Consider the following 25048-nt stretch of genomic DNA (forward strand, 5'->3'; position numbering starts at 1 on the left):
GTTCCTTATACATGGTGTCAGTAGTGGAATGTTACTCAATTGAAACTAAGTGGGGCACTCTACAATTTCAACTCTTAGTCAGAGAGCCTCTGGCCCTTCCATCGCGACCATGGAATCAGTAGGGTTTGATATCTGTAGCAGTAGGGAAGCTATTATACCCCCTGGGAAAAGAGGAATGATTCCTACGGACTTGGTTTTGATATCCCCTATGGGGTGCTACATACGATTGGCCCCAAAATCAAGCCTAGCATGGAAATTTGGGATAGACATTTTAGCAGGCATTATTGATTACGAATTCCAGGGAAATGTGAAGGTTCTCTTACAGAATCATGGCGCGATCCCTTTTGAGGTACGTCATGGAGATCAAATTGCCCAGAGAACTTTGGAAAGAGCTCTATTCCATCATTTTAAAGATAGTGAACTTGATGAAACAGAAAGAGGTAACTTATGCTTTGGGAAAGCTGATAAATCTTTTAACATTGAAGAAAGGAAGGGGGAAGAGCCCACCATCTATTCCTGCCTTCACTCATTGAAATGATCCAGCTCTCGTTAAAGCTTTTCTACAAGTAATTCTGGAAGGAGAAGGCTTAGAGAAAGGAAGTCCCTTTTTCTTCTTAAAATAAGGATTGCTGAAGAGAGACATCTATGAAGGATTAGTAAAAACACAGTTGGTAGTACCCAAGAGCCATCGAAAGGTTGTACTGGAGATCGCGCATTCCCATTTTACCAGGGGGCATTTAGGACAATCTAAAACCCAGGCACATATTAGTGGGAATGTTTACTGGCCAGGTATCCATGCCGATATTAAAACCTTCATCCAGACGTGCGAAATATGTCAAAGACCAGCATGCACATCCCATTACTTGCCCCTCTGAACCCGTTGCTGATCATAGAAGATCCCTTTTCAAGAATCGGTATGGACATAATTGGATCTCTAGAGATATCTAGATTAGGCAATAAATATGTCCTTGTGATTGTGGATTATGACCTGATATCCGGAGGCATTCCCAATGCGAAATAATACCACACAGCAGATCCTTAAAAATCTTCGACCGTATTTCTCCAGGATCGGCTTTCCCAAGGAAATACTAACAGATCAGGGTTCTAATTGTATGAATAAGCTTAAGGCCGAAGTTAAAGAGCTACTCCATGTTAACACCTTGCAAATTTCTGTGTACCATCCCCAAACTGATGGCTTGGTAGAAAGATTCAATAAAACCCTGAAACTAATCTTTCGAAAATTGGTAGACCAGAGGACGGAAAGGACTGGGACTGAATGATCCAGTGGGCACTATTTGCAGTGAGCAAAACCCCCCAGGCTTCCACCGGTCTCTTCCTTTGAACTGCTCTGAGATGTCCTGGAGATGCTCCGGGAAACCTGAGAAGAACGGGAGGAGGTCCCCATTCCCATCTCGCAAACCGCCACCAGAATGAGAGAATATATGAAATTGGTTCGAGACTTAGTTTGTACTCATATGGGAAAGGCTCAGAGCTAACACAAATCCACTCATGACAAAAAAGTGAATTTAAGATAATTCTCCATAGGACCAAAAGTACTGGTCCTCTTACCCACCTCAGAAAACAAACTTGTCTGCAAGTCGCATGGACCTTATAAGATAATAGAATGAATGGGAGGGAACCTGTACTAATCAAGTAGCCCTACCGGAAAGAAAACCGAAGGTCCATTTGTATCATGTAAATCACTTGAAAGAGTGGAAAGAGAACCTGTCAGCTGCCCATGCCAAAGTACTAGTCTCTCTGGTTCCTGAAGAAATAGATAACTTTAACTTAATCACTCCCAAGCTATCTATCCAACAACAAGAAGATCTAAAAGATGTAGTAGTCTCATTTCCGATGTATTCGCAGAAAAACCAGGAAGAGTTAAAGGCACATACCATTATATTAGAACACCTAAAGGTAAAGTGGTTCATTTAAAACCATATAGACTTCCAGAAGCCTGAAAACATATAATAATTGAGGAAGTCAACTAAATGTTGAAAGACAATATTATTGAGCCCTCTTCAAGCCCATGGTCCTCTCCTATCATATTGGTCACCTGACTTTTCCTGGAGATTCTGCATATACCTCCATCAAGTTAATGTAATTTCAGACATTGATGCTTATCCCATGCCACGCATTGATGAGCTAATTGATAAATTCGGAGCAGCCACCTTTCTATCTACCCTAGATTTAACCAAAGGGTACTGGCAAGTAACTGTATCTGGCCCGGATGAGGAAAAGGACGCGTTTTCAACACCTATAGGACTATTTCAATTTAAAGTCCTTCCTTTTGATTTACACGGGACGCCAGCCACTTTCCAACGTCTCATGGATCAAATCCTACAACCCTATTCCGATTTCTGTGGAGCTTATATTGACGATATCATCATTTATGGTAAAACTTGGGAGGACCATCTCTTTATACCACCATAAAAGTCCTCTGTGCAGATTAGCCCAGTCAGCCGTAAAATACCTTGGCTTCTTTCTAGGGAATGGAAATGTACAGCCCCAACATGAGAAGGTAAAAGCTGTCTTAGATACACCAACCCCCAAGACCAAAAGAGATTTTAGAGCTGTTCTCTGGTTAATAGGATATTAATGTTCATGAGGGTCCCACCAGCCCCACTCTCTGGGCCTTGGCATTTTCGGGGTCATGAAGACACTCTGAAGCAAAGCAGGACACTCAGACTGGTTTCAGGAAGTCATCAGGTTTTGTTTCTTACAGAAGGCATGACACAGGATACACAGGATACAGCATCAGAAACATCTCTGGGACGCTGCTAAAAGTTATAAAATGTCCCTCCTTATATACACTCTAGGGAGGAGAGCTAATGGCCTGATCATAAGTACAGCCCCTTTCCTGTCTGTGATTCATTGATTTACATGGCATGATATGGCATGATAAATGTGCTGTTCCTCTTTCTACTTGTGATTCACTGGCCTATCTGCCACTCAGACCTAGTCTAGACTGTTCTACTCACCCATTCCCCCTACCAGTGCCCCCTACATGAACCTTTATAAAAAAAACTGTCCAGTGAGGTCATAATGAGTTAGCACAACTCAACCATTTTGTCTGCTAAAGCAAGTATCCATTTTAAAGTGCCTGACCTTGTCACAAAACCCAAAATGGCGGATCAATTATGAAATACCTGACCATCCCCAATTTTGCCTAAAACTTGTGACCTGCTCCGATTTGGACCTAGATTCTTTAATAATATATCATAACATTTACTACCTGACACATTCTCTACCCCACATAACTTTCGGACTTCATAAACTAAATCATCCCTTAAAGAGCTTTCCTGTGAAACACTACAATTCTGATTTCTACACCATTTAGAGTCACTGATCACCCAAATAATTTATCATCAATTGGTTTGAGGTAGAGGGGGTCTACCTACTCCTCATTCAGTTTGAGGGCGGGGGTACTCATCCCTTTACACTCCCCCCTCTGTATAGTATTTAGTCATCTACTCAATACTTACAACTACACCATGTCCACCCTCCTCAATTTTCAATGTACCTACACATTTCTGACCTAATTACCCTTTTCCATAGATAATGTCCTTCAATCTGAAAGGTATCCTAACACATTTCTACAATGTCAGTACTAACACATTATACTCTCCTAGTCTAAACAAGTATGTGTCCCTATAAATTACTTGTATTTACTTCTATCTGAGCCCCACCTCTATTCCCCAATTTATTTAAAATGAACTATATGCCTCAGATAATTTTACAGCCACTATGACTCAAGAGTTCGGTCAATCTTTGAGGTAACCCATTAGCTCATTGTCTTCATACATTTTGTCCATATCGTGGCTCATATTCCACATCCTTTCTGCTACTCCCACCCCATGACATTTTCCCTTGCTTCCATTCTCTTGCCCAGGCATATTTTCAGTGTTCATAAAATGTATTTTTCTTCTCATCAATACATTTTCCCCTCGCATATCTTCCACCCGACTCACCTCGGTTTGGCATCCGCGGACCATCTGTGTCCTGTCGATTTTGTCCTCTTTTTTTTGGATGCCTTGTAGCAAGTCCTTGGACCCTTTATTTCAAAAGGCCAGTCCTTTCGCATTTCAGTGTCTTTTCTTTCCATAGAGCACTCATATACATTGTTCAGATTTTCGTTGAATAAGTCCAAAAGAGAGGGCATTTTAGCAAGGCAACACAAGGATGGGGGAGTCTTTTGCAGAAACATTCAGACAAATGGTTACTTTAACAGGGCTTTTCGTTGGGTTCCTCAGTGACTTCTCTCCTTTTCAATTTTCTGAGGCATACAGGTCCCTCGTTGTCTATCTGTAATATAAAACTGAATGAGTTTTCATTGCAAAATAAGTATGTCTCTATTTATCAGTACATTTCTTGTCAACTCATCCCCTTAAATCCCTTTTAGTGGGTTCTATTGAAATTTACCTGCCTTCTAAACAATCTATATTATCCTATTTTCTGAACACCCTACCTCCTAGAAAAAGCTATAATTAAACATTTTCTGGACATACCTGCCTCCTAGACAAAGATATCAGACAATTTAGTTCTGTGTATACAAACCTACTAATTCGCTCCCCTTTTTTCACAATTATTCTACTGTATGGTCAGCCTGCTGGCACCTGATTTGTTTACAATAAGCATATTCAATTGTCATAAAATCTTTAGGCAATGAATGTATTTGTCTGTCTTATTTTATCTGCCCTTATGTCTTCAGGGCTTCCTTTTTATATATACAATCACTGTCCCTTCAGGGGACTTTTTTATCTTTCCTCTAGATCGACATTTTCAGATGAAGAGGTGCTGAAAACATTGAACAACACATTTTTTAAAACAAATAATAATAAAAGAACATCTCATTGTTTTTCTACATCTTCTCGGCGCATCCGTAGCAGAAGAGGATATCTTTTATCAGGGATCCATGCTTTCCCTAACTTCTTGGTGCACAAAATTATCACATTTTCTCATTAATTTGATATGATGCTAGGACTGATGTTTAATTCTCTGCTTTGCTGCATGTGCTTGCTGCTATGCTGTAAATGCTTGCCGCTATGCTGTAAATGCTTCATTCTTTTGCTTCTCCATCTTTCTCACAATTATGTTGGACCATGGTCTTTTTCTTCTGTGCTTTGCTTTCATCCTGTTAAGACAAACAGAAGCGTTTCGCTGCACAATATCTCCTCCTTATCTCACTATACTTAATCTAGTCTACCCCTGTTTTTCTAGACTAACTATAACACCAATTCTTACTATGTGCCTTCATATTATATCATAAAACTACATTGTTTGCCTATTCTAAACACTTTTATACACTCGCCAAGTCGACCCCCTTTGAAATCCCATAAATACAAAAATGGTTACCCACCTTCAATTTGACTTTTGTTTTCTGCGTTTGTCTGAACTGGTCATGCTTTCATCTATTTGCTACTCTCTTCACACCTGATTGCATCTATCTTGGGAAAAATGGCTACACACTAGAAGACATTATGGGGGTCATTACGAGATTCATGGTAGGGTTTAATGGTGCCAGTAGAGCTGCCGGCCCCGTTAACTCCCTACCGCCTCATTACGATTTCTCCTTGCAGGACCCGCCAAGGATGCCTGATTTTACCAGGCATCCTTAGTGGGTCCTGCGAGCAGACCAGCATGCTAACAACGGGCCCGTCATTAACAGGCCCGTTGTTAGCATGCTCCCCATTCCCATTGAGCCCTATGGCGGCTCTAATGGGAATGGGGATGGGTTCCTGGAATGGGGAAATACTGGGCCCTCCAAGGTCGGAATGGCCCGGTATTTCCCCATTCTAGGAACCCAGACCCGGCCTATGTGTACTGTTTGTAGACTTTAGATCGCGGGTGCACAACTTATGGCCAGTTTTAATCGGTCCGCCAGGGTTAAAGAATTTCCTAATGGAGTGCGGCCTGCAAGCAGCATCGGCCGCCCTCCATTAGGAAAGTCTTTGTTCGTCTTCCGGGCAAGAGGAAACACTGACCAGCATTGGCTCAGTGCACACACACCACATAGCTCTTACAAATTTACGTGGTGCGTGTGTGCCGAACCAATGGATGGCCAGCACTACGCCTGGCGTGGTCAATAAGGCTTGATGCTGGAAGGCATTTCAGCCTGCCACGCCAGCCGGAGTATAAGAATCCTGCTTGCCACTGCAAAACCTTGCCAGGCAATCCAGCTAGCCTGCCTGCGTCTGCCTTGAAGCTTGTCCACTCTGGTAAGTACATATTTGGGGGTGGGGGGTTGTTGGGTCTGTCTCTCTGCACTGCCTGTATGCTTGTTATTCTGTGTATGGCCCGTGTATGTTGAGATGCGGGATGTGGGGGGTCGTGTCTGTATGTATGTATGCTTGTTAATCTGTGTATGCCCCGTGTATGCTCATATGGGGGGTGGGGTCGGGTCATTTTCATCCAAACCGTTCCCATTTTCTGGCCCTGGTAACAAAAATCTGTGAAGTCCTTGGCCATCCTTGTACCATGCTAACTTAAACAAACAGTCTTTAACTGTATGAGTATTGTTTCATTCTGTCATCCATAGCTAGGAGGTTCTTGCAAATGTAAAGCGCGTGTTTGACACAGGAAATGGCTACTGGTGGGGCCTAGATTTGTAACCGTGGGAGAAGAAAATATCTCTGGTGTCCTTAAACTTCAACTCACTAACCCTCAGGCGGTGGAGGGATTGTTAGGCAGGTGCATATGATGCCCCCCTCCTCTCAAGGGTCACTGCCAATGCCATTTCTCAGAAATGTTATAGTCATTGTATGGAGCATACTCGGTACTTTTCTTTTTTTCTCCACTGGTCACTTGGGAAATGTGTTGTAATGGAGAAGGAGATAGTGGGTAACTAAGTCATGGGTTCATCACTTCCATCAAATGGTACGATTTTGGGCAGAAGGTTTCCCCTGGTGCATCACTTCGCATATCTACATACATGATAACATTCCCCATTCCTATCCGGAGATGCCTTCTGGGACAGTTTCATCCTTCACAAAACATTTCCCACTGAACAGTGCCAATGGCTGAAGCCTCCATGTGCAACAGCCCAGCTTCGTGTGGGAAGCAAAAGCTCATTCCTGCTATTATCTGCTTCTCCAGGTTGCGATCCCAACTTCCAATTCAGATAGACTAGGCAGCAGACAGGGGACCGATCAAGAAAGTGCCTGAATCCACCTTCATGCAGTCAGCCTACAAACTGGGAAAAATGTAGCCTTCAGACTCCCGACCAGGTAAAATCTGTTTCTTGTGACACTACAGTAGCTTGGGTTTTCTGCGTGGCTCTTTGCACAACATAAAGCTAAAACAGACAAAGTTAAGAGATGTACCTCCTTCACCTTTTGTTGAAACCTGACCCAACAAAGGCTTCACTCCCAAGAGTATGGCCAACCCAAACAGCAAAGTATCGCAGTCCAAAATAACCGAATGTCCAATCAAGGGTCAATACAATATGAATACTTTAATTAAACAGACCAAATGCAATAACTAAATGGAAAGAACTGCAAATATCCATCCCTATAGAAAGAACACTGTCTAAGTAAGTTTGAAGCATTAACACAGAAGGCTGCGGTAGTGCTGCTCCACACTGTCCCCGCCACTGCTCTCCTATATTGAACACTAACTTTCCAGGGCATGTACATCTTATGGCAGTTTTAGTTTTGCAAAAATGACTTTTCTAGAAAGTTGAGGCTTCTGACAGTGCATATGTGCCGGTTTCTACATTTTGTGCTCTGGCTCAATGTTTGTTTCAAAGGTGGAATTTGTATGGCGCAGCTCTGCCACAATTTCAAATGGCTACTATAGTGGGGCCAGCCAATCCCTGCATTCACCACCTAAATCTCAAACATAGCAGTTTGATATGCTATGCAGCCCACTATTCTTGAAGGATGTATCTGTTAATAAGTGCATGAAAAGGTATGCTAGCAAGGCTATGTTCTTTATCTGATCTTGTTCTTTCTCGCTTCTAGGCTTCTTTAAAAAGTATATCATTTGTATATACTCTAGACTTGGACCGTTGTTGTGCGAGCATAACAGTGGAGTTTGTATCTTCCCCGAAGTACCATTCAACCTGCCCTTTACTGTTGGTACTCCATCTCAGTACACAGGTCCCAGGGTGCATTGCATCACTGTTTGTTCCCCAGAGTCGTCCCTGCCAATGTTCAGTGCAGTTAAAAAAAGGAAAGATTGACCAGGAGCACCATCAATTTAAGGATGAGCGGACTGAGAAGTTTTTTTTAATCGAGTCCAACCCTAAAAAAGAAATGTTTTCACCAGTTCTGACCAAAATAGTCACTGCCTCATTTCAAGAAGGTATAGTACTTAAGTTCATTAAGGAAGTCACTAGCACTCCCCTCATTAAGAAGCCATGCCTAGATCATAAGGACCAAGGCAACTTGCGTCCTATTACAAATTGCAATTTTATTCTTAAGGTCCTGGATAAAATAGCAACAACTCAACTTCAGAAACATGTAGAAGCTAATTCCATCTTGCACGACCAGTAATCGGGTTTCTGTGCTGCACACAGCATGGAGACCGCTATGCTGGACCTCCACACTTTCATGCTTGGCATTCTCGATAGGGGTAAGACAGGGCTACTAATGCTCTTGGACCTAGGTGCGGCCTTTGATCTAGTGGAACACCAATTATTACAGCAGGTCCTGGATAAAATGGCTGGTTGCTCCAAGGAAGCATTGGCATGGTTGACATCCTTTTTGGCTGACCGTAAGGCAAAAATACATTGGGGGGAACATTTTCAAAGGCAGCCCACATAAGCTATGGGGTTCCACAAGGAGCTATCTTATCTCCCCTCCTTTTTAACTTATACATGCAATGTCTGTGTGAGTTATTGGAAAGCGTCAGCGCATTTTTTACAAACTATGTCAATGATACCCAATTGGTGATGGAACTGGATGGTGACCATTTTACAGGGAGTGCTAAAATTTCACCATTATACAACATTATAGAAAAATGGATGGAGGGCAATTGGATGTGCCCAAACAGTAAAAAGACGGAGATGATGATCTTTGGCACCCGTCAAGCAAGAGCTAAATTAGGGGCAGATTATGAGTCCTTCTATATTAAAGACACTTATATACAAGTGTCAGAGAAGGTTAAAACCCTCAGGATGATCATAGAGGCATCTCTGGGTGTAGAGGCGCAGGTGAATTTACTACATAAGAACAACTTTTATTATCTCTGACTACTGAGATCCATCTGCCCGTTGCTGAGTGAAGAGAATACTGCCACCATTGCAAGGGCCACCATTTTGTCCCATTTGGACTATGGCAATTCCCTTATGCTCGGGGCTACGAAGAAATGTTTAGAGAGATGCCAGATTATGGAAAATAATGCTGTATGCATTATTAAAGGTATCAAGAAAAGAGACCACATTTCCGAGGGAAGGAAAGCACTGCACTGGCTCAAGATCAAGGTCAGGTCCACTTTAAATCCTTGAGTCTAGTGCACAGGTGCATGCACGGCGCTGCGCCAGTATACCTCAAGGAAAAGATTCTACGATACACTCTGAATCGGTCACTGAGGTCAGAAGCAAAAGGTCGGATCTCTGTCCCCTCCTACAGTCAAGTTACTGGATTGGATAGTGCTTTTCCCGTGCTGGTAGCCCAGCATTGGAATAAACTGCCTCTAACCTTCCGACTTGAATCCAGCTACTGGGTTTTCAGAAAGCACCTTCAAACTTACCTGTTTAAATATTTAATACCAGACTTCCGGATAGCCTGTTAACTCTGCTAGATTGTCTTAATCTTGTCTTCATTACATGTTTTGTGTTTTGCGGCCTGATGCCCGCAGGCTTTCGGCACTCGATAAGCATGTGAAATAAAATAAATACCTTATGTGTACTTGTGTCTCATTTGTCTCGAGCGCATAGCAGTCCCCAAGGAAGGATTATAACATCTGCCGCCATTGTGAAGCAAAACATTCACAATATAAGGATTTGCAGGGGGAAGCGAGAGTTAAGAAAGCTGGGGAGCTAAAAACACAGCTGACTAAGCAACAGAAAAAAAAGAATCTGAATGTGCCACCTTTGCGAGTTATAAGGTTGCACAGCTTATTGCAAGGTCAGCATGTCCTTTCACAGACGGGGAAGTCGTAAAAGACTGCCTGATGGAGATTTGTGAGGCAGTGTGTAAAGAAAAAAAAGATGCTTTTACAAATGTTCCCCTTTCACGGATAAGTATCCAGCGGCTTATTGTAGACACGGCTGACAATTTTTACAGCCAACTGAAAATGCAATGTAAGGATATCAAATTCTTTTCAACTGCTCTTGATGAGGGCACAGATGCAAGTGACACAGCCCAACTCTTAATTTTAATTCGGGGGGGGGGGGGTCAATAACGAATGCAAAGATATTTACTGGGTAGCTGACTTTGCTTTTCTGACCTGCCTGACTGGCCATTTGAAATGGTATGATATATATGATGTGATATGATTGGTTATTTATAACATGCTTAATACGCAGAGGTTTCTACGCGCAGACCCGGGGATCGAACCTGTGTTGCTTCGTGTCGCCTTGCTTCCAAGGCAAGTGCGTTGCCCCTCAGCTATCCTCCCGAGACTCAATGATTCATGTTTAAAGTTGCAAGGAAGCCAAAATCTAATATCTGATCTGTTTGAGGCAGTTTGTGCCTTTGAAATAAAGTTAAGACTTCTGACAGCACAACTGGAGAAAGGGATGCTGCTATACGTCCTTTTTTGGTGATTTCAGTATGTGGCCATTCAATGGCTTGTAACTTTTTTGTTACATGAGATATCTCGGCCAAATATGGCTCCTTTTTTCCCCACATGTAGTCGGTCGTAAGGCCACCCAGGAATCCTAGGTTGCTGTAGGGGGGTGAGAGAAAATAGCCAAAAAGGGGGAAAATGTTGGGTTTTTTCAAAAAATGCCAATAAACTGATGTACAAAGTAGCCTGTGGTTTTTTCCTTGTAAGAGCTAGGAACGAATGGTTTGCTGTGCTGAATTCCCCAATTTCCTGGCTTTCAAGAACAGGTTGAGTGGAAACGGAAAACAATTATTTTGATGTGGTTATCAACCGTTTTGTGAGAGGTAGGCAATTTTGCCCATTTTGGCCAATTGGACATGCATGGACGGAATGGAAGAAAAGGGTAGGAAAGCCGATTTGGAGGACGGAAAGGCATATATTTCTAGACAAAATTCCAAGTTTAGGAAGGGGTGATTTGCATAGGTCAGACAACAACTAGGTAGGGGAAACTGCCATAGATTGGGGGAAAAGCAGGAAAATGACCGAAAAAAAAGGAATGTGTTGAACATGGTTGGCTTGGTACGGCAATGGCTTCTATGAATTTTGAGAAAAGCAATGCTCCGCTTCATTCCCCTGACTCTTGCAGTTAGGACAGCACACATTTTTTGTAGTGTTTTACAAAACAAGCAATACCACAAGCCAAACACTGAGCCATGGTACACAGGAGTTTTACGCTCACGGCCTGAACAGACGCACTTAGCATGTGTAAATCGGCAAACCAATGTGGTGAGGAACGGCAAGCATACATTTTTTGAAAGAGCACAGACAGAACTTTTCAAGGGTAGGTGACTTGTGCAGGTTACAAAAGAGTATGGTGCCTAAAGCAGCGACTAAATGTAGGTCACATTTGGGAAATGAAAGGGGTGTGTGACAAAGGGCACCAGCAAATGGGTCAAAACGTTATGAAAACCACACAAACACAACACATGGCCTACCATCCCGCGTTCCCACAGGTGTCCCGATGAAAATGGTACCTCACATGTGTGGGTGCACTTACCTGGCCGCCAGGGGGAAAGCCTAAAACATAAGTAACCCCAAGTCTGTTTTCAGACCGGAATTTCAGACGCTCTGCCGACCAGCACAACATACAGATATGGGCCTCGGGTGTCCAAGCCACCAAGGAAAACAGGGAACCCCATGCATTTTCAAAAAAGAGGACACCCGTGGGAATCCACAGAGGTATGATTTGGGCAAATCGCCACAGAATGTATTACCCAGACACCCCGCAAAGTCCAAAATGTGGGAAAAAAAACGCATTTTCCGCACATTTTGCTCGGCTCACCCATCGAAACACGCCCCCAACAACACATGGCCTACCGTCCCGCGTTCCCACAGGTGTCCCGATGAAAACGGTACCTCACATGTGTGGGTGCACCTACCGGGGGCGCAAAAGGAAAAGGGTAACCCACTGGTAACCCGAAGCCTTTCGACACTGCCCATTTTGTTCATGTGGGCAACCTACAGATTTGGGCCTAGGATGTTGAAGCCAGCAAGGAAAACAGGGAACCCCATGCATTTCCCAAAAGAGGACACCCGTGGGACTCCACAGAGGTCTGCCTTGCGCAAATTGCCCCAGTTTTTATTAGCCACAATCCCTGACAAAGTGTGATATTTGGTGGGGAAAAAACACAATGTTCACTTTGTCTGGGGTTCTGGGTACTAAATTCTGGGCCGCTTTGCGCAAGTCAGACCTCTGCACATTCCCACGAGTGTCCTCTTTTGGGAAATGCATGGGGTTCCCTGTTTTCCTTGCTGGCTTCGACACCCTAGGCCTAAATCTCTAGGGTGCCCACATGAACAAATTGTGCTGTGGCGAAAGGCTTCGGATTACCAGTGGGTTACCCTTTTCCTTTTGCGCCCCCGGTAGGTGCACCCACACATGTGAGGTACCTTTTTCGTCGGGACACCTGTGGGAACACAAGAAGGTATGACATCTGTTGTTGGCGACGTGTTTCGGTGAGTGGACACAGGGAAATGTCTCTGAAATTGGCTGGAAATGCAGACAATCCTCAGGCATTTCGCTCTGGCCACCCATCGAAACACACCGCCAACAACACGTGGCCTACCTTCCCCCGTCCCCACACGTGTCTCGATGAAAACGGTACCTCACCTGTGTGGGTGCACCTACCGGGGGCGCAAAAGGAAAAGGGTAACCCACTGGTAACCCCAAGCCTTTCGCCACTACCCATTTTGTTCATGTGGGCAACCTACAGATTTGGGCCTAGGGTGTCGAAACCAGCAAGGAAAACAGGGAACCCCATGCATTTTCCAGAAGAGGACACCCGTGGGAATCCACAGAAGTCTGCCTTGCACAAATTGCCCCAGTTTTTATTAGCCACAATCCCCGACAAAGTGTGATATTTGGTGGGGAAAAAACACAATGTTCACTTTGTCTGGGGTTCTGGGTAATAAATTCTGGGCCGCTTCGCGCAAGTAAGACCTCTGCGCATTCCCACGGGTGTCCTCTTTTGGGAAATGCATGGGGTTCCCTGTTTTCCTTGCTGGCTTCGACACCCTAGGCCCCAATTCAGTAAATAATCCATGGTGGCTAGTGGCCCCCGTCCCCCACCCCTACCCCACCCCCTTTTCCCTTCATTTCTTTTTTTCTTTTACATTCCCTGGGGGCAGATGGTCAGCCATCTTCCCCAGGGTTCACATGCATGTGCCCCCATGCTTTGGGGGCCGGGAGGGGGGAGAGTGCTGCTTACTTGAAGCAGCCCCCCTCCCCCCAACTCACAAACGGATCCATGGTGGTCCAAGTGGGTAGCTGGCCACGGATCAGCGCTCTGCGCTGATCCGTGACCAGCAATGCCTCATGTAGATGGTGTCCTTGGAAAGGGGAGAACCTCCCCTTTCCAAGGACACCACTTTTTGCCATATACCTGGTGGTCTAGTGGGCCCCAGGGCCCCAAACCCCTGCCCACCTCCCCCCTTCCCTCGATTTTTTTTTTCTTTTCACCCCTGGGGGCAGTGATCATCTGCCCCCAGGGGTCTCTGGTGCTGTGGCCCCATGCTTTGGGGCCACGGGGGGAAGGGAGCCGCTTACCTAGTAATCAGCCCCCCCTCCCCCGCATCACAAACGGATCTGTATTGATCCGGTGGCATTGCTGCCCGCGGATCGCGCACCTTGCACCCGATCCGCGGCAGCAATGCCACACAATGGGTATCGTTGTAAACGGGAGAATCTCCCCTTTCCAACGATACCCGCCTCTCGATCTCCGGCTTGAAATACAGCCGGAGATCGAGGCGGAGCAAGAAGGTCTCTTACCTTCTCTCTTCAACGCAGCAGCCGAAAATGGCTGCTGCTGTGATTTTACTTTCAGTTTCACGCCGACGTGCTTTACGCACGCCGACGTGAAACTGAAGGTAAACCAGCCCCCTGGCAGTGAGGGGAGACCTCCCCCTCACATAGCCCGGGGGTTGGATTACAGGAAAAGACACAACTGATGCTATTCAATCAAAGGAAAATCGCCCAAACTGTATTGTTAGTTGGGGAGACTAGACTAAATTATACTGAAAGCTACAGCTATCTGGTGGTTCAATTGGAGCCATGATTGACAAATATGTTGAAAGGTATCCCCTCAGCCACCCATACCGCTCAAGGGACATACAGATCTATCCATGTGTGTATGAAAACCCACAGGCTATGATTAAGGACACCTGTATGGACAGCTTGGACTAGACACCAAGAAGCCATGTTGCTAACGTTGTTAGAGACACCACGACATAGCAGCGTTAGACACGAAGCACACTCGAATACATGAAGAACATGTGTATACAGTTCTATAAGTTAAAGGACAGATACATATACATACTGTCATTGCTTTTATTATTTTGCCATTAGACAAACGCAGCAATACAGAAACCGCAAGAGACAAGAGATCCTGAGCAGAGCTTGCAGATGTTTACATGCGAACAACCCTATGGAACTGCAGGAGCACCCATGTGACCTGACAGAGCCAAGTGTGACTAACCCATGGAAATGTAGAGTAGCATGGACACTGTAGAACCCGCATTATAAGGTTTAGGAAAATTACAGCAGGCCTCGAGCTTCAGAGAAAGAGACGAGCGGAGCTGATTCAGGCTGGACAGAGCGCAAGACGTATGAGACAGGACCCGCAGCCAAGGCCAAGAGATATGCATGACATTCTAATCCCCAGAAGACAAAGGGACCAGCTGCAGATAAGACTAATAAATCCTCATAATCATCATAATGCAGAGTTGCACAGCTCAAATTTGTGGTCTCTGAACATGTGACGTGGCCGAGGCAGACAATGGACATCGATCAGCGGTGGGAAAGGAGAACTGGTCCCAGGCAGCCAGACACAGACAGCGACAAGTATGCAACAATATGCAACAAGTGTTGCGCCGATCAGGAGAGCACTCTCATGAGCTAAGGTGCAAAACAAAAGTTACAACGCAGACACATAGTCATTCTTATTACCTTGAAGAGGTACACAGTGATCTGAGAACCTTTGCAGATCCCAGCCCTGGGGACGTCAGCTAGAGCACATCAGAGTTTAGTACCATAGGGGTGAGTAGCAAGAACCAGTGGTAAGTACACAACACTGCAACAATGTTATAGTTAGTGACATGGGGATGGACCAGGCCAGCCACCTGACATGCGAGGGCCAGTAGAGTAACATCTAAAATGTCCGCTATATGTGGTAGAATGCTCAATACCCAATCCTTTGGTCCCATAGGTTTTCTACAGAAGCGCCCAGGTTGTGACGTCATGCTGATGAAAACGGGTAGCAAAACCAGCCTGCGAGCTGAGGTAGAGCGAGATGTGCATGGCTTTTTCCTGTTCCTGTACTGATCCCTGTTGGTTTTGCCTGTAATAAACCGCAGTTTGAACTTGCTGTTGACTGAGTACAGCGTGTATCCTGGGGGACGGTGTTGGGCCCTCAAAGTCTGCAGACTTCCAGTGTCCCTCTGGCATACCTGGGGGTCTATCCCCAACAGGTTGGTAGCAGAGGTGATGCTTGGCTGCGCCAGCCTGGCACCAGGTCGTCTCCTTCGCCGCCGTACCTGAGAGGCCACAGGACCCCTGCATATTTCGAGAAGATGGGAAAACGCATGCCCGTGTAAAGGCCATCAGGAACCCCTTGGAAATCATCCTGCCCAAAGTCAGCGAATAGTCCAGGCAGACAAGGATGGGGAGGTGAGCACCTTGAGGTGTCGGCATCGAGCAGTGCCAGCAAACCACTGAGTGTAAGTATTGACCCCATCTAACGGCAACTGTGGGTTTGAGGGAGGGTATTGAGTACTGTGAAGTATTGTTTAGTATCGTCGAGTATTGTCAAAGTATTGTTTAGCATTGTCAAATTAGTAGGGACAAGAGCGGAGGTAGAAGTCCTTCTTCTATGCTTAGGGCACATTCGGTTTTAGGGGTAAAAGGTTTTGGTGAATAACCTAGACTATTGACTCAAGGGCACGGATGACACAAGATATGTAAATTGTGGTATTCCTTTGGGTTGGGTGTTTTAGCTCAGGTCATAGATGACGGTATCCCTGTAAGGGTTAGCAAGGGAGCTGGCCTAGATTGCGGAAGATGAGTCGACTGGTTAAGTCTCCAGGAGTGAGACGTTTTGCATGTGAGGCGATGCCGCGGGTACAGTTCGATCACAAGAGAATATTGGTACACTCTTCCTGGAGGCAGGAAGACAGCTGTGGGGTTTTGTGTGGGTTGGGAGTAACAGGATATTATAGTGTGTGCACAGTATTTGATTATTTTGCATTGCCTAGGCTAATAGACCAGTGACGTCACCCGTAGGTTTGCACATAGGACACCAAGAGCACGAGACAGTGAGGAGCTAGTATTGGAAACTTGGGATTGGTAGACGAGGTGAACCAGTGGAGGTCCAGGGACAGCACATGCGCAAGAGTGTGGGTGTGCCTGAGGAGGCAGCAATTGTAAAGGCGGGGCGGTGCACGGAGCACTCCTGATCAGTTCTGGAGCAGGAGAAGCTCGTAGAAACTGAAAGGTATTGCCATTATACTGTACCTTTTGCCCCACACAACGGACTATCGAAACCCTCGACATGAGGTCAGGGAAAGGCGCTGAACATGTATCAGGGGAAATGCAGGGGGACACGCCCCTCCAGCAATTGTGTAAGAGACTCGCGCCGTATCAAGAAAACATTTGCAAGTATAGCACAGAATGGTCCAAAAGTACAGAGGGAAAGTTAATTAAACCATGGCCACCTTGTGAAAGTTTCTCCAAGGACGTGCAGCAATCACTATTGACATACAGGGTACTAATAAGGGGAAGAAATTAACAAAGTGCATGTCTATATTTGAGTTTTGGCACATGTTTCAGGAGGACGAGTTGGATGCCGTGAGACGTCAGTGGATGCTGAGCCACCAGGAGGTGAAAGAGCCAGGGACTCATCCCTGCGCACCTCCCCATGTTAGTCCAAGTGTAGTATCCGACAACACAGAAGATGAGCAGGGGATGCATCCTATGCAAGAATTAAGGGCAGCATAGGGGTATTCAAACCCGAAATATAAGCAACCACCATACATTAAAGATGAAAGGCCTATAGGTGCAGGACAGCAGGTTATCGAGCGAGAGGGGGACGCGAAGGAGGGGCTCAGGAGCATAGCCACGAATTAATGATAGGAGGGTAGATACCATTAAAACTGCAAGGGAAAACAGATGGAGAGGCAGAAGGAGTGGCCAAGGCAATGGAGGGTCTGAAGAGAAGCAGCGAAGCATGAGATTGGGCAGAGATAATTGATAAGGAAGATAAGAAGGAGAAGGAGCGAGAGGAGAAAGAGAGAGAACAGGGAGAGGAGAAGAGAAGAGAGATTGGAAAAAGAGGATAGGGAGCAGAGGAAGGAGGAGTCGAAGCAAAGCATGGATAGGGAGCAAGAGGAGAGGATTGAAGGAGACCTCATGGAAAGGAAGAGGGCAGAGCAGGAGCAGCAGGATAGAAAGACGAGGGAAGTTGAAGAGATCGAAAGGCGAAGAGAAGTAGCAGAGCGGGAAAGACGCACTTTAGCTGAGTGGGAACAGCGGAAGTTACAGTTGGATAGGTTGGCAAGAGAGCGAGTGTGCAAAGAGGAAGATGAGCGAGCAATAAGGGCGGTAAAGACACAGGGAGCTCTAGAAAGGGAGGCCACAGATTCGAGGAGGATAGACAGATGGAACCAGACAGCACTAGTTTATGAGGCAGGAGCACTGTAGACAAGGAAGGAGAAGGCCTAGGGGCTTGGGCAGGGGCAAGCAGGTACGATCTGAGGGACATTGACCTAAGTACAAGACCTAACACAGACTTGTCGTTGAGGAGGCTGAGTTTCGCAGATGATTTCTGTAGTAACATGGACACAGGGTCTGACAAAGAGGGCAGGTACGGTGAGGACGAGAGGGGGGACCAGTCCCGGCCCCAGTCAATGGGGGCAGGAACAGACAAGTGAGTGCCACGGGTGTTTAGGACACACACAGGGGGAGAAGGAGGGTGCAGCTCGAGTGAGCAGACACGACTGACAAGTGACTTGCACACCCTACATGACACCAATACATATGAGATACATTACTCACCGTAATCGTATTTCTGATGTTTTTATCTGCTTAGATTCACATGCTGTGCATAGGCCGATATCTAGGGGAAGCTGTGGAGTATTACAAACTCGAAAATGGGCGTCGACACAGGGCGTGCCAGTAATACTATCCCTAGTGTGACATCCACTGTACCCATGATCCCTCACGCGTCTAGGACCCTCAGATTGTATTTTTTCTGACATGAGGTAGCATGAGGAGTAGCGTGAGTACAGATAATCCAAGCAGATAGATAGATAGATAAGACTACAAGCATCCATGCGCCTTCTCTCAGAGGGGAGGAAGGGTGGGTCGCATGTGAATCTAAGCAGATAGAAGCATCAGAAATATGATTATGGTGAGTAATGTATCTCTTCTGAGGCTTGTTGAATCTTCTTAGATCACATGCTGTGCATAGATTAGCGAGCAGTGTTAGAAGAAGGAGGTGGGATGTGAGAAGGGTCATGAGCAAATAAATGTCTTAAAACCGCTTGTCCCACTTGAGTATCTGTCTTGGAAAGGGTGTCAATGCAGTAGTGCTGAGTAAAAGTGTGAATAGAGCTCCAAGTAGCTGCTTTGCAAATGGTGTCAAGGGGTACATTTGCAATGAAAGCCAAAGTGGCCCCAATGCCTCTAGTAGAGTGGGCTCTCGGCGTGAAAGGCAGAGTCTTTCCAGAAAGAGAGTAACACAGCTGGATACAGTTAACAATCCACTTAGAGATGGCACCTTTAGAGACACGATCTCCCTCTCTGCCTGTAGCTACGGAGACAAACAGCTGATCTGTTTTCCTTAGCGGTCTGGTCTTGTTTACATAGTAGAGGACCGCCCTACGCACATCTAGGCTGTGTAGTTTCACCTGAGCCGAGCTTTGTGGGTCTTGGAAGAAAGCCGGAAGCTCGATGGACTGCTTCACGGGCGATTTAGAAATAAACTTAGGTGAGAACCTAGGGTGTGTACGTAAAACCAGTTTATTTTTATGAACTGTAAAGAATGGATCCTGCACTGACAGAGCCTGAACTTCACTGACCCTTCTTATAGATATTATTGCTACTAAGAAGGCCGTCTTATAAGTCAGGTGTTTGAGACTGCTTTTATGCATGGGTTCAAATGGGGGGCCCATGAGTTTAGATAGCACCACGTTAAGGTCCCATCCTTGTGGTGGGTTTGAAATAGGAGGGTGAAGTCTCTTTACTCCTTCCATGAAGGCTTTAACCTTTAACCACTGGTATCTTCCACCACGACACCTTATTATGGGATGTGGTGTATGCTGACAGCGCTGCCAGGTGTACCTTCAGTGAGTTAAATACCAGTCCTGCATCCAGCAGGTGGAGCATGTACGTGACAACTGTGGAGGGAGTGCAATCAACTGGGTTGATTTGCTTGTTCTGGCACCAGTTAACAAATTGTTTCCATTTCTCAAAGTAGCAGTGCCTCGTGTTTGGCTTCCTAGATTCCTTTAGGATGTCCATACATCTCTGTGGTAATTTGAGATGTCCGAACTCTATGACCTCAGGAGCCATGCTGCTAGGTTCATTGAGTTGGGTTGAGGATGCACTGTTTGACCCTGGTGCTGGGACAGTAGGTTGTAACAGCCCGGGAGTTTGATGGGTTCGCACACCCCTAGTCTGCGTAGGTGTGGAAACCACGGTTGTCTCGCCCACATGGGTGCAACTAGGACAAGCGTCATTGACTCTCTGTTCATCTTGTTGACCACCTTCCTGATGAGAGGTGTTGGTGGAAAAGCATACGCAAACATCCCTGACCAGTTCATCCACAGGGCGTTCCCCTGGGAGTCTGGCTGGGGGAACCTGGATGCAAATCCTGGGCAATGTCTGTTTTCGCTTGTGGCGAATAGGTCTATAGTGGGGAAAGCCCACTGAGAGAAGATTTCTTCTACGATTTCTCTGTGTAGACACCATTCGTGTTCCTCTGGAAGGGGATCTCTGCTCAAAGCATCCGCCAGAGAATTGAGATCCCCTGGAACATGTTGAGATGACAGGAAGATCTTCCGTCTGAGTGCCCATATCCAAATTTTCTGGGCAAGCTTGGACAGATTTGGCGAATGAGTCCCTCCCTGCTTGTTTATGTAAAACATGGATGTAGTGCTGTCCGTCCGGATCTGCACTGACAGATTCAGCAGGTTCGGCTCGAACGCTTGACGCGCTCTGAATACTGCCAGAAGTTCTAGCAGGTTGATGTGATTCTTGGGCACTGAGTGAGACCAGAAACCCTGAGCTGTGTGGTGGAGGAGGTGATCTCCCCACCCTGTCAGGCATGCATCGCTTGTGACTACCGCCTGTATCTCGGGATCGTAAAAGGGTTTCCCCTTGGACAGATTTTCTCTTGTCCACCGGTGAAGGCTTTGTACCAGTGTTGGCGAAACGACCACTAGATCGTCCCACTGACCACTTGCCTGAGACCACTGTTTCGCCAACCATTCATCCATGGGAAGCATGCGCAGGTGCGCGTGGGGTACCAGATAAATACATGACGCCATCATGCCTAGCAAACACATTGCTTTGCGTACTGTTATCTGGCGACCGGACTGATATTGCGGAATTTGCAGCAGTATATTCCGAATTCGTTCCTCTGATGGAAAGGTCAACCCCTCTTGAGTTTCTAGGATAGCTCCTAGGAACTGTTTGGAGGTGCTTGGAACCAGACTTGACTTCTTCTCGTTTATTGAGAAGCCTAATTCGAAGAGGAGGTCGATCGTCCTTTGAATGTTTGTTCTGCAAATTACTGGGGTCTCCCCCGTGATGAGCCAGTCGTCCAGGTAAGGGTACACCGGGATTGCCTCCCTGTGTAGGTGTGGTGCCGCCACCGCCAGTACCTTGGTGAATACCCTTGGAGCCGACGCTATCCCGAAAGGCAGTACCTTGAACTGGTAGTGCCGACAGTCCACCTTGAAGCGCAAGTACTTTCTGTGTGCTGGGAACATGGAAATATGAAAATAGGCATCTTTCATGTCCAATGTTGCCATGTAATCCCCCTTTTTTAGGAGGGGGATTACCTCCTGGAGAGTAGTCATGCGAAATTTTTGGTGCTTGACTTACTTGTTTGCAGGCCGTAAGTCCAATACTGGGCACATTGTTAAATCTTTTTCTGGCACAAGGAAGTAAGTTGAATAAATACCCTTGTTTACCTGGTATCCCGGGACGAGTTCTATCGCGTCCTTTGCTAGAAGATTGACGATCTCCTCGAGGAGGATCTTCTGGTGGTCCAAAGAATGTATTCTTTGTCGTGGAGGGTGGTTTTGGGGACGCTCTAACAGTTCTATGCAGTATCATGCGGACACTGTGGACAGCACCCATCTGTCTGAAGTGATCCCTTCCCAAGCTTGGGTGAAGTTGGAAATGCGTCCCCCTACTGGGGATGTGTGAGAAGGGACCCTGAACGGCACGTCACTGTTTTGGTGGAGGCGTGCCGCCGCCTCTACTGTGGCTGCATCTACCCTTACCATGCCCTCTCTTATTACCCCTGCCATTACCCTGGGTAGACTGCTGGCTGTTGTTGTTCCATTGTGTACCCTGCCCCTGGGAATAGTTAGACCCTCTCTGGGAACTTTGTCCGCATGGGCGACGAAAATTGCCATTCCCTCTCTGGTTAGGGGGTTTATTGGTTAGTTGGCCTAGGGATTTGAGTGTCTCATACTCGTCCTTGGCATTTTTCAGCGCGTCCTCGACCGCCTTTCCAAACAATAGATCCGGTTCCACTGGTTTGTCTATCAATGAAGCCTGGGTTTCGGCTTTGAACCCAGACTGTCGCAACCAAGCATGCCTTTTGATAACAGTACCTTCTGCTATCAGTCTGCCGGCGTTATCCGCGGCATCCAAGGTTGCTTTTAATATGCAACCGGACATGGCTCTTCCTTCCGCCGAAACTCGTGCCAATTGGCTTTTTAAGGGTTCTGGGGCGGAATCTATGAGTGCCGCGACTTCTTCCCACTGGTGGTAGTTGTAACTCGCCAGTAGGGTGGTGGAGTTGGCAATCCTTGTCTGGTAGGCGGAAGTGGAGGCTACTTTCCTGCCCAAGCCATAAATATTCTTGCTCTCCTTGTCGGGAGGAGCTTCCGACGATGAGAAGGGTGCTCCTGCCCTCTTACGGGTGTTAGTAACTACCAGGGAGTCCGGTTTCAGATGCCATTTTATGTACAGTGGGTCTGTTTGGGCTGCCCTGAAAAGCTTCTCAACTCTGGGGTTTACCGCCCTAGTGAGATAGGGATTAACAAGGGAAGGGTCTATCCTCCTTTGTATAGACTTAAGGATAGGGATGGCCTGGGCAACAGGTCTCCTTTCTCCCACTAACTCCTCGGCAAAATCCCTCTCTTCTTGTGCACCCTGGGTGTCAATGTGGAAGTGTTCTGCCGCTCTGAACAGCACTTCATTCAAAAGAGGCTGGTTATCGACAGGGGAGTCGGTAACCGCGGGTTCTTTATCTACCGGGGAATCTAGCCTGTAGGTTTCTGGGTTGTCCTCCTCCTCCTCCTCTTGGTCCTCGTCATCCCCATAGTAGCCTGTCCCAGTTTGTTCTTCCACCATGCCCAAATCTGGATCCTCATAAAGGGATGGATCTCCCTGATGTTGAGAATAGGGCTGTATACTGAAGGGGTCTGAAGTAGGAGCTTCAACCCGGGACTTCTTACTTGGGGGTATCATTCCCTAGAACCTGAGGGAGTTGACCCGTCTGGGGTAAAAGAGAGAAAGTGTTCAGGGTTTTTGGCGTAGAAATCTGCCAATGATGACATCCTTGACATTACTCTGTCTATGTCATCAGTAGACCACTCTCTTGAACTGGGAATTATTCTTTCTTGAAGGCTTTTCGCTGTCTTATCTAGACTAGACCTACTGGTTTGAATAGGGGTCTTTGGGATAACAGAAGACCGAGACTTGTCCATCTGTTTACATGGGGTAGAAAGTCTTTGAGGTGTGGAAGTAGGCTGAGACTGCTTTCTCTGTTGTTTTTCACCTTCCCAGTGTGTGAAATAGTGAATAGAGTCCTTCGACGCCTGGCGCTGAGGTTCGGGAGTAGTGTCCCTATATCTGTGTAGTGGAGGTTGGGACTCTGGAGCAGCCGTTGCGTGGCCTGTTGACGCCGACTCCTGGAGTGCGGACTGGGGATAGAGGTCGGCTTCGTCTTCTGACGATCGAACCTCTGTTACCTTGGGGAGCGAGGCACTTCTGGCAACAGTGGATGGTTGCCTGGAGTCATGCAGCGATCTAGATCGAGAACGCCCAGAGGACACTGAATCGGACCGTTCTGTATGTGCCTCTTTCCAAGTACTCGGCGTGCGCGTCGAGTCTCGGTTGGACTTTGTGTGTTTTGTGAGTAGCGCTTGTGTCGCCGGGGGTCTTCCCCATAGCCGCCCTGCCGGACGACCTTCCGAGGTCGGGGACTTGCGCTTAGCTGTGAATTGACGCCACTTTGCCCTCGCCGTCCGAAAGCACGGCCTCTTGCCGCCTTGCCGCTGCCATGGCCTCTTGACGCCTGGCGTGGTGGGCCCAACGCTTGATCGAACGGTCCTTGAGTGTTTTCGGTTTGAACCTACTACACGCTCTGCAGTTAGCCTCGGGGTGGTCCCTCGGTAAGCAGAGATTGCACGTGGCGTGCCTGTCAACCCAAGGGTACTTGCGGTTGCACTTGGGGCAAAATTGGAAAGGGGTACCCTCCATACGCACCTTGTGGCAGCGGGCTAATAAGTGTAGGAATATATAAGAATGTACCTATATACCAAAAGAGTGTAGAGTATGTCTACCCCCCACTCTCCCTACTTGCAGGGCCGAGGCCAGAGGCCTTTCTAGGCTCAGGCTGAGGCCAGAGGCCTTCCGAGGCCCAAATCCGTCGTGCAGCTCTCGACGGCGATTCTTTCTCCGTGCCGGTGTCGAGAGTGGATGTTCGGTGACTTGACGTTGGGGTGGAGAAATGGGGAAATATAACAATATTTTAGCAAAAGTATGGCTAAAGCCAGGGAACTCAACGGAATGCTTCCCACCAGTATGGCGGAAAGAAACAATCTGAGGGTCCTAGACGCGTGAGGGATCATGGGTACAGTGGACGTCACACTAGGGATAGTATTACTGGCACGCCCTGTGTCGACGCCCATTTTCGAGTTTCGAAAAACAAACTGTAATACTCTGCAGCTTCCACTAGATGTCGGCCTATGCACAGCATGTGATCTAAGCAGATTCAACAAGCCTCAGAAAAATACTGGACAAGGCCGCCTACACTCAAATTCAGAAGCATTTAGAATTGCACAAACTCCTGGGCAGCAGACAATCTGGCTTCCCTCCACTGCACGGAACTGAGACCGCCCTAATTGACCTTAAGTCCAGAATAGACGAATTGAGAGACAAAGGAAGGACAGTACTCCTGCTTTTACTTGACCTCTCCGCGGCATTCGACCTGGTTAACCACAAGGTCTTATGTCAGCACCTCGACTCTGCAGCTCACTTCTCCACGGACGCTATCAAGTGGATCGAGTCCTTCTTGAGCGAGAGGACCATGAGAGTCTTCTCCCCCTCTGCATGAGCTGATCCTACACCCACCCTATGTGGTGTTCCCCAAGGATCCTGCGTCTCGCCTACCCTCTACAATATCTTCACTAAGCCACTATTCGACGATCTGGACAAGATGGGTCTCACCTACACTAACTATGCAGATGATACTCAGATTCTCCTACCACTTTCTGGGGATTACGGTACGGACATGGGCCTAGTGAACAAAGTTTACCT

At 46.8% G+C, this 25048-nt stretch overlaps 1 long non-coding RNA gene across 2 annotated transcripts in view; it reads right to left on the reverse strand.

Moving 5' to 3' along the window:
- LOC138521881 (uncharacterized) overlaps window positions 1–25048 on the reverse strand; it is a 237632-nt gene that overhangs the window by 198220 nt on the left and 14364 nt on the right. For both annotated transcript variants that reach the window (XR_011283153.1, XR_011283152.1), the window contains exon 2: window positions 3972–4305. This is a non-coding gene — a long non-coding RNA (uncharacterized lncRNA). The remainder of the gene's footprint in view (window positions 1–3971; window positions 4306–25048) is intronic.

Source organism: Ambystoma mexicanum, chromosome 1q (genome assembly GCF_040938575.1).
Source record: "Ambystoma mexicanum isolate Mex_15411 chromosome 1q, UKY_AmexF1_1, whole genome shotgun sequence".
Classification (NCBI taxonomy): domain Eukaryota; kingdom Metazoa; phylum Chordata; class Amphibia; order Caudata; family Ambystomatidae; genus Ambystoma; species Ambystoma mexicanum.